Genomic DNA, 9,038 nt, shown 5'->3' on the forward strand with positions numbered 1-9,038 from the left:
TGTTGAAAGATCTTAGTTTTAGAACGAGCCGACAAGTTAACCTCCACGCATGCGCACAAGCCTTAGCAACGATTTGCATAGGAAGTTTATGGAATCCGTACGTACGTATGTGACTATTTTGAAGAGCATTTGTCACGCAAATTCAACCAATTTACAGGTGTGTGTAGAGTATTTTAAAAGGAATGGTTAACGAGACATTTAAGAATCACACGATTGCCTAAATATGTAAAAAAGTAAGGTGTATGTTAAGGGTTTTTTGCTAAATTGAAATTACGAGTCGCAAGAAAACTGCCGAATTCGTCAGCCTTGGCACCTTTGGTCATGTATTAAAAATTGGTTGGGTATGAGAAAGACAGAGCTGGAGGGGGGCATGGAAAGGAGAGAGAGAAGGGTAAGATAGAGAAAAGAAGGAGACAGATTAGAAAAAGATGAAGGAAAATGGTGAAGAAAACTGAGAGAATGCGGCGATCGATCCTGAATTAGTAGACCACCCAAATAAACATGTGAAAAGGACTACACGCATTGTGCACGGTATTTAACTTTTTACTTTTGCATCAAGGTTTAGTTTTACATCATGGTTAAAAAGGTGCCAAACACTTTGGAGTCAAGGTTAAAATGTATTGGAAACATCATTTATTTTAACATGTGGAAAGAGGGCAGGGCTTCGATAAATGCTTCGAGGGCAGTGCTTCGGGGAAATGTTCAAAAATAATCTTCATTAATTAGCTCTTTTCGCGACGCGACGCCATTAAATGCGCATAGACCTTTGACCGCGAAGTTGGTGAAGCACTACAGCATGTCTGGCAATGCCGACTCAACCAGAACCAGAATGAAGGAAATTATGATGGGGTAAAAAACAAGGTCAAAAGTAGGTATGAGCATGATGATGATGAGAGGCAAACCTAATTTGCTATAGCCAAAATAACAATTTCTCGATCATAAGAGGATGCACCTTCTGCGTCAATGTACTTTCCATAGAATAACACGATCGCGCGACCTGCATGACCGAACCTTGACCTTGCCCAGCAACGACCGTGTGATTGGTCAATACTCAAAAGCTGTGTTTTGCGCCGTAAGCGCCGGTATTTGCGTAATGCGCTCGGCGTAAATAACTGTGCGTACCCAAGTTGGCTCTCATGATCGAGAATTTAATATTTTGGCTATAGCCAGCCAAATTCGCCCTAGACCGGGACCCAAACACAATGCATATTTACATAGAAATTTAAAAGAACAGATTGGTACAGGCTGGTCACATGGTGAAGGAAACCTACATAAATATGTCTTCTATTCTTCACTGGACCATAGGCCTATAGCAGTTCCATAAATAGCAGTTCCATTAAAAAAGCTGCTATCATCATGAGACTAAGATCTAGAAACACCATTTTTGGGGGAATTTTGCTAGCAGAATCTTTTTGATGAAAGTCTGCGCAGAAATAAAATTTCCAGTGCAGTAGTTGTAGTCCTGACCTTGCCCTATAATATACATATTTTACTTGTCATCAATCCTCTCTAAATTTTGAGAAAAATGCAAAAATAGACTCAAAATTGGGCAGTAGTACCCCTTAACGTCAAAAATATCTCTATAAAAGCGTGAATTTTGGAACAAAATAAAGCTTGTAATGTTCGACGAAATAACAGGTGCGTGTGTACAGTTGAAAGCAAGTTAAAACCTTTTTGAGAAAGTTTAATTTGATAAATTAGCGGTTTTAACCTAAGTATTTAGCTCGGGTGGTCTAAAAGTCAGGATCGCCGAGGATGCCCTAGTTCTGTTCACCACGCCCACGCATGTATGGCTGACAAAATTAGCACGCTTCGCCATTGAGTTTACTGACTTCCTTATTTTGATTTTTTAAAGCGTTTTTATGATCCCTGATTTCGTGGATTATTTTAGCTGTGTCACATGTATCAGATACGGGCATAACTGTGAATTCAACGAGGTCGGTCGTTGGATGCAAGGCGTGAGCAGCCAGCCGTGTAGGGAGTGTGTTTTACACACTCAAATTTGTAAATACACACCCAGATTTTGCCCACATGGCCTATACTTTGTACACAAATATCTTAAATTTTCACACCCAGTGCATTTACACCCGGGATTTACACACCCAAACTAGCTTGAGATACTGTAGCTTTATCTGTCACTGCACATAAGAATATATCAACTAAAAACACAATGTAGGTATAGGTTTAGTTTAGTGCAAAATAAGCATTTATTAAGTTTTATCATAAAAACATTTCAATAACTGGAAATGTACATCAGTCATGTAGGTGATGCACTGAAAGGTTGCATATTGCACCTACTCTTTTTTGTATTTCGATGTACCTTTTAAATGTTCTTTAAATTAAATGTTCTTTAACTTTATACAGATGTTTGTTTACCTTGTTATTGTTGCAACTACAATAGTCAATCACAATTTTTTTTTAAACATCATAATATACCTACAGGTGTAGGACCACATGAAGCCCTTTGACCTGACAACAGGATGCCCATCAGCTGACCTGCATATTAGCCAGAATGTGCTTTTTGGAAAAGACAACAATCGAGAAATTACGAATATTGGCTTGTGATATGGAGCTCAATTGAGCTTGAAACAAGCTTGCATTTGTTACAAGCTCGTTAACAAGTTAGCTTGTGAGCTTACATTTATAAGCTTGTGTAAGCTCGATAGAAATTGCTGTTGCGAGCTTGTTTCCAGCTCACAAATGTTGCAAGCTCGATATGTTTCAAAAATAAGCTCGTTTTGTTTCAAAATTGAGCTTGTAATTTACAAGCTCGTATTTGTGAGCATATATTAGCTCGTAATGAAACTGCGAGCTTGTTTCAGCTCGCTTGGGGTGCAAGCTCGTTTTGTTCCAAAATAAGCTCATCAGTTCCAATATCGAGCTTGTAATTTGCAAGCTCATCAAAATGCAAGCTCGTAATGTTTCAAAAATAAGCTCGTTCTGTTTCAAATACGAGCTTTTTCTTGATCATTACGAGCTTTTTCTTGATCGTAACAAGCTCTGAACGAGCATATATAACAAGCTCATAACAAGCTCGTATACAAGCTCAAAATGTGCTCGGCATTTTCATAAGGGATACCAAGCAAAGGATTCCAGTAATATAAGCTTATTCCGTTGGCTTGTTGATTTGGTTACATGCTTAGGTAGGTTATAAATACAGGCCCGTATGCAGGGGGGTGCGACCGCACCTCCCCAAATTTGCAAAAGTAAACAAAAAGTCCCAAAATTTCAGAATTTGCGTGCGAAGCGAGCAAAAAAATCAGGTCTCAAAAAAGGTCCAAATTTGGGGAATCATTTAATCATCGTGAGCATAGAAACCGTTGTTTGGAAATTCATGCAATTTTTAAAATGACATAGGGAGTTGTATCATGCGGAAGAGCTATCGTGAGTGCCAAGAATTACATCAACATCTACACATCTACACGCATTTGAGAGGTCTAATTTCATTGACATTAAAGGTTTACCCATGCATATCAAAATGCAAATCAAATACCCCGCTTAATTGTGCACAGGCAAGTGTACAATGATTCCTGTACGGGTTGCTTTGGGCCACATAATAAGCTGATACCATGCATTGGCTTTTGTGTGGTCAATTCGTAATTTGTCACTTTTAAAATTGCATTAATTTCCAAACAACGGTTCCTATGCTCAAGATGATTAAACTTTTGAAATCAAATCATCAACCTTTGAAGGAAAGTGTATAGAAAATTATTATATAAATTATTTTGCCATAACCTCATCAGACTCTTGATTAAATGGGGATGGAACTAGTGGCGACTTTTTAATTTGGCTGTGTTTAATATTATAGCTAATGTCTTTTCAGAAAATGGCGCACAATTAGTTCTTTCAAGTTGCATGCCATGGGAGTTTTTTTTTCAGCCTTGCCCACTCCCAGGTTACAATAAAAGCATGAAATATCTGCCTAGTGCCTATTTTAGACCCATATCAGCCAATTTGCGCTCAGTGAGCTATCAGCCCTAAGATTAATGGGGACATGGTTAGCAGAGGGCAAGTATCACAAAACTTGGAATTTTTTCACAATTATATCCTCATTTTGACACATTTATTTGCACATTTTTGTTGGCTTGGTGTGCATTTTAAATTTTGTTTATATACATGTAGTCTGTAGCGCATTGTTCTGATATAATTAGCATGAACTTACACTTCAACTTAATGGGATTTAGGGGTGACCAGGACCGTCGCTAGACTATTTTCTCGGGGGTGTTGAGAAATAAATTTTGCTGGTATGGCCTGATTTACCTTTTGCCGGCCCCTAAGTGTCTGGATGAGATGATAATAGTCAAATAATGTCAATTCTGATAAATTATTTCTGAATGTTTTGTCTTGCAGGCCGTATAATAACCAACTATGTGGAACTTGATGATTGGCTTAGTAAGTCATACAGTCATTGTCTTCTATTTTGCAATAGCCCCACATAAACTCCTTACCACATCCTCCCCCACACACATGATACCTTCCCACACACACACCCCCTCCCCACCCACACCTACCCCCACACACAGCACCCATGTGTAATCGCCTCCAAACAAGGGTACCGTTTAGGACTATGCAAACATACATGTAAACGCAGATGTCTGAATCCTTATAGAGGTAGTCATTGTGACGTCAATGCCACCATCTTGTGGGTATGAAGTGCCTTGTTGCTAAGATCACCCCATTGACACTTGACTGAAGAGGTGCCTCACATGCTGCGACTTCCGCGTAATCGGGAGCATATTGTCTAACGCATGACATGCAGAACGGCAGTACCCACAAGATGGCGGATCCTGCGGAAAAGGCTGACGGCCTCTATTCAATCAACATACTGAGGATGTTTTCCGCCATTTTCTTGTGTATGTCTATAAATAGTAAATTTTACCTGGCAGCTGTGGACGTTATATCTCATGTAAGATAGAGGATGTATCTTGCAAATGCATTATACGTGCAGGCTTTTGCAGACCCCCCTGAACCAAGGGTGGTCCCCCATTGCAGAGAGGTCCATGGTTTATTTTCTCATGCCCCTACACGCACAAACACCCCAAGCATGGATAATGCATACCTTATTATGACATTTTTACTTGTTTGTTTGTGATGTTGTTGTTTAAGTTCAAAATGCAAAATATTGTAAGTATAGGGACTGGGGAGCTAGCAGGGTTTTTGTTTTATTCTTCATGGTTTTACATCATTTTGGTTCACTAATAAAGGACCATGTTTTAATCATCAATGGGTAATGTCATTTTGGTTCACTATTGTTGACACTTGACAGTCATCATTAAATATGCCCATATGTAAAAAATACATAGCCTGCCAAAAATCATGGACGCTTGCGCTATTTTGGGGTGAAATTTGGTTTATTCGCCTAGGAAAGGAACATTTTCCAAGCAGATTCATAGTTTAATTCTGTAAGAGTAAGAATTTACATACAAAAATGCATAAATTAGTATAAATTAGCAAGATTTCCTTTTAGGTACTTTAAAGGTGGGTGGTCTGATTGTAACACATTAAATTGTCTGCTGCACACACCTTTAAAATGTCTCCTCAAAGAACGAGGTACCCTTTAGAGTAGTACTCAACTTAGAGATGTCCCCCAAAATATTATATCTACACACACCCACCCTTACTCGGACAGACAGGAAAACAAAGGCCAATGAGGCCATAAGTTTATCTTATCTAACTGAGGACACACACATCTGTTTCTAATCGCCATACCATAGACATAACCCAAAAACACATGATCCATACTATCCAACTACAACCCTACCTATACACCTCAAGCATTGGCTTGCGGCATTATGTTATTTGCGATCTTCTGAATAGCGTCAATTTGCCGAGGACCTCTTCAGTTGTTCCATGTGTCTATGTTTGTTCTGAACGCTTCCCCCGGGATGCTTCCTCACTTGGATGGCCATTCAAACACACACACCCCCACACACCCAATGTGTTTTGTCTGTTAAATTTAAATAACGTTTCACAGTAAGTAAATATTTTGTATGTATACGTTTTCTTTTTTTGCAGTGATTTTAAAATTTACAATCAACTCAACAATATGCTTCATCGCATGCTGTATGATAGTGTACTACTCTCCAAGTAGACAGCAACCCAAAAAAATTGACTAGACTGGGAAAAATCACTATAGAAAATTTCCTCGAAGAATGTATCGCCAAGAATCTCATGATGAAGTGTCTGTCATACCATGGTCATACCAGCTAGATTATGTCACCAACAATGTGACTGTCCACCACAAACCATGACCGTCCACCACAAACGGGCCGTAAAGTCAGCAAATTGTATTCTGAGTTACAGTTGTAAAATGTACATGAAGGTCATATTCATAGGTACCTCAATTTGGTGCGACATGTATCTCATTTTGCTAGTGCCAGTCAAACACCTTTTAAACCAATCAATAATCCTATTGTTGAAGAAGACAATAAGCTTCTACCTATAAGTCTATAGAATTCTTATATATAGCTCTAGTCTTTGTTTGCTTTGGCTATATCCTGTTCAAAGTGGTGGTTTACAAAGCAATGTATTTTGTCTAGGTATGTACATGTATAACCAACAATTAACAATGAGAAGACATTCTTGAACCTTGTTGACTTGGGGATGATTTGAAATGACCACCAATTATGACTGTTTGATATTTATAACCAGCAATGTGGAAAAAGAGACACATGTAGAACCAAAAAGGTACACCATTTTGTTGAAGGAGCAAAATTCAACAAACCATAACCCTGCTTCTGGATATCGTTTGAAGTCAAATGATATACCATTTTAAAGCTTATGATATATATTTTCTAAATAAACCAAAATTGACCGGGGGACGACTTTACGGCTGGTTTATGGTGGACGTTCACAAATTTTCATTCTGACATAAGGCAACATTACAGTAAAAATATCACTTGAAGTTGTCTATTATATTTGTATTCATAATAATGATATTATTTATTTTTGCAAGTCATCATTTTTAAAATGGAAATTTTGCAATAATTTTAACTATTTTTCTTGCATTGATTACAACATGGAAAGAAACACCACCAGAAATTTGACAAAAATAGTTTAATCACTTGCATCTTGTGTTGGTGATCCCATTTTATAAAAATCAATTAGAAAATAAAGGTATTGTTTTTAGCCATTGTCATGCATCTACCGTCTCATATAACACCACAAGTGTTCAAGTGGTACCACAGTGATATGTGTGCGGTTTTCTGTCCAACAATATCACACAAGATGGCGACGCCCTCTAGTCTATTATGTCAAACTAACATATATCCCTCAGCACTGGGCACCGCCATCTTGTGCGGCTTGCGATTTCTCTAAAACCTTACAGCGTGTACGGTGGTACCAGAACGTGCCATATGCCTATAACACGGGCGACATCATTATCCAAAAATAATGATGTTGCCTGTGTTATATGAAATGATAGATGCACAATAGCAGCTAAAAACAATACCTTTATTCTCTTTCTTTAACATTTTAAAAGGAATTACCTGGGGCTTAAAATCGATCAGTCCCGTTGTTGCTATGCACCTCCCGATTGGTTCAAGTATTAAGTACGCATTATTTTGTCTAATTTCTCGAGCAACAAGTAATGCGCATTCATTAACCTATTTCATGCACGAATAGAAAGACCACATGATTTTTGCTGTTTTTATTATCATTAAAAATGTTGAAAAACAGAACCAAATATAAATGCATCAACTCGCCCGAAAAATGAATCAAGCCTAGGCTATGCGAACGGGTGCGAAAGCACTGCGCGTAATATGCGGAGTGCACATTATACACAATCAATGCATGGTTTGGATTTTCTAACACTTGCTCTGATTGGTTCTCGCTATCTAAGAGTGTATGGATGTGTCATATCATACGGGTAAGAACCACTAAGATTGCGGGAAAGGTCTCAAGTGTTGAAGAATTATATAAAAACAAAAATGAACACAGTAAACCCTTAAATCATAAGAAGGGCATTACTATTGTTTAAAAACGGTATTAATTCCGTATTCATTTGTTCAATATAATGAAGGTTTTTGGCCAAATTTAACAGGGACACATAAGAGAAAGCTAAAAAATCAGCTTACAAAACAGATGTGTTTGTTCAAGTACTAGGGTTTAGGGACCGTTCACAAACACTTAGGGGGGCCTGATGCAAAAAGGGGGCCCTGAACATTTTTGACCCTCCTAAGGGGGGGCCTGAAAAAAATGATCACAAATTTTCCTGGAACAAATTTTCCTGGAAAAATTGAGTTTATATGCTTTTCTATGGGGTTGACCCATAATTTTCATGTCAAAAAGGGGGCTCTGAAATTTTCGAGGTCTGTAAAGAGGGGGGCCCCCGAAAAAATTTTCGCGATAAAATTCTTTTGTATCAGGTCCCCTTACAAGTGTTTGTGAACGGTCCCTTATAGTAATCTGATATGACAAAACCAATAGTTTTACTCATCAGATATGGTTGAAGAGGGGTGAAATAACTGTTGATTGAGATGTAGGCTATATTTCTCTCCATCACATTTATCACCCAGTACTTAAGCTTTTAAAGCAAACAGTGACTGGGAAAGAGACTAACAGCAGGTCCCATGGAAAAAGCAGTTGATCTGATCATTTCTGATGATCAAGTCTCCGTCAAAGGAGGCAAAACCAAAGATCTGAGAAAAGAATTGGGTTTGTTTCAATTATAATATCGTTATGAATTCGGCAGCCAGCCAAATTCGGGTTTGGCTTTTGGTAAATTCATGTTACGCATGCATTAGTTTTAAAGAGGTTAGCATATCAATTTTTTAATGATTATCATCATTGATCATACTATGATGCACCCAGGGGGGGCCGGCCAAGATTGGCTGAATTTTGACGTCGTCATTGGTTTTACACGTAAACACAAAAATGTCTCAAATTATTCCAAAACTGTACGTATGTTATTAAGCACCATTTTATCAGTCTAAATCCGTTGAGGTTCGCCAGTGAACCTCATTGTAAGTACTGTTTTTTGAATGGTTTGTATGAATAACGCACGGTATGTTTATGATATATACCTAAAATTTCCCCCC

General features: G+C 38.2%; 1 long non-coding RNA gene across 1 annotated transcript; it reads left to right on the forward strand.

The window, feature by feature from the left end:
- The first annotated feature begins 3,075 nt into the window (after positions 1-3,075).
- Positions 3,076-7,087, forward strand: LOC140166174 (uncharacterized). The gene is made up of 3 exons (XR_011860820.1): positions 3,076-3,143; positions 4,351-4,392; positions 6,016-7,087. It is a non-coding gene; the product is annotated as an uncharacterized lncRNA (long non-coding RNA).
- Positions 7,088-9,038: the final 1,951 nt, after the last annotated feature.

Source organism: Amphiura filiformis, chromosome 12 (genome assembly GCF_039555335.1).
Source record: "Amphiura filiformis chromosome 12, Afil_fr2py, whole genome shotgun sequence".
Classification (NCBI taxonomy): domain Eukaryota; kingdom Metazoa; phylum Echinodermata; class Ophiuroidea; order Amphilepidida; family Amphiuridae; genus Amphiura; species Amphiura filiformis.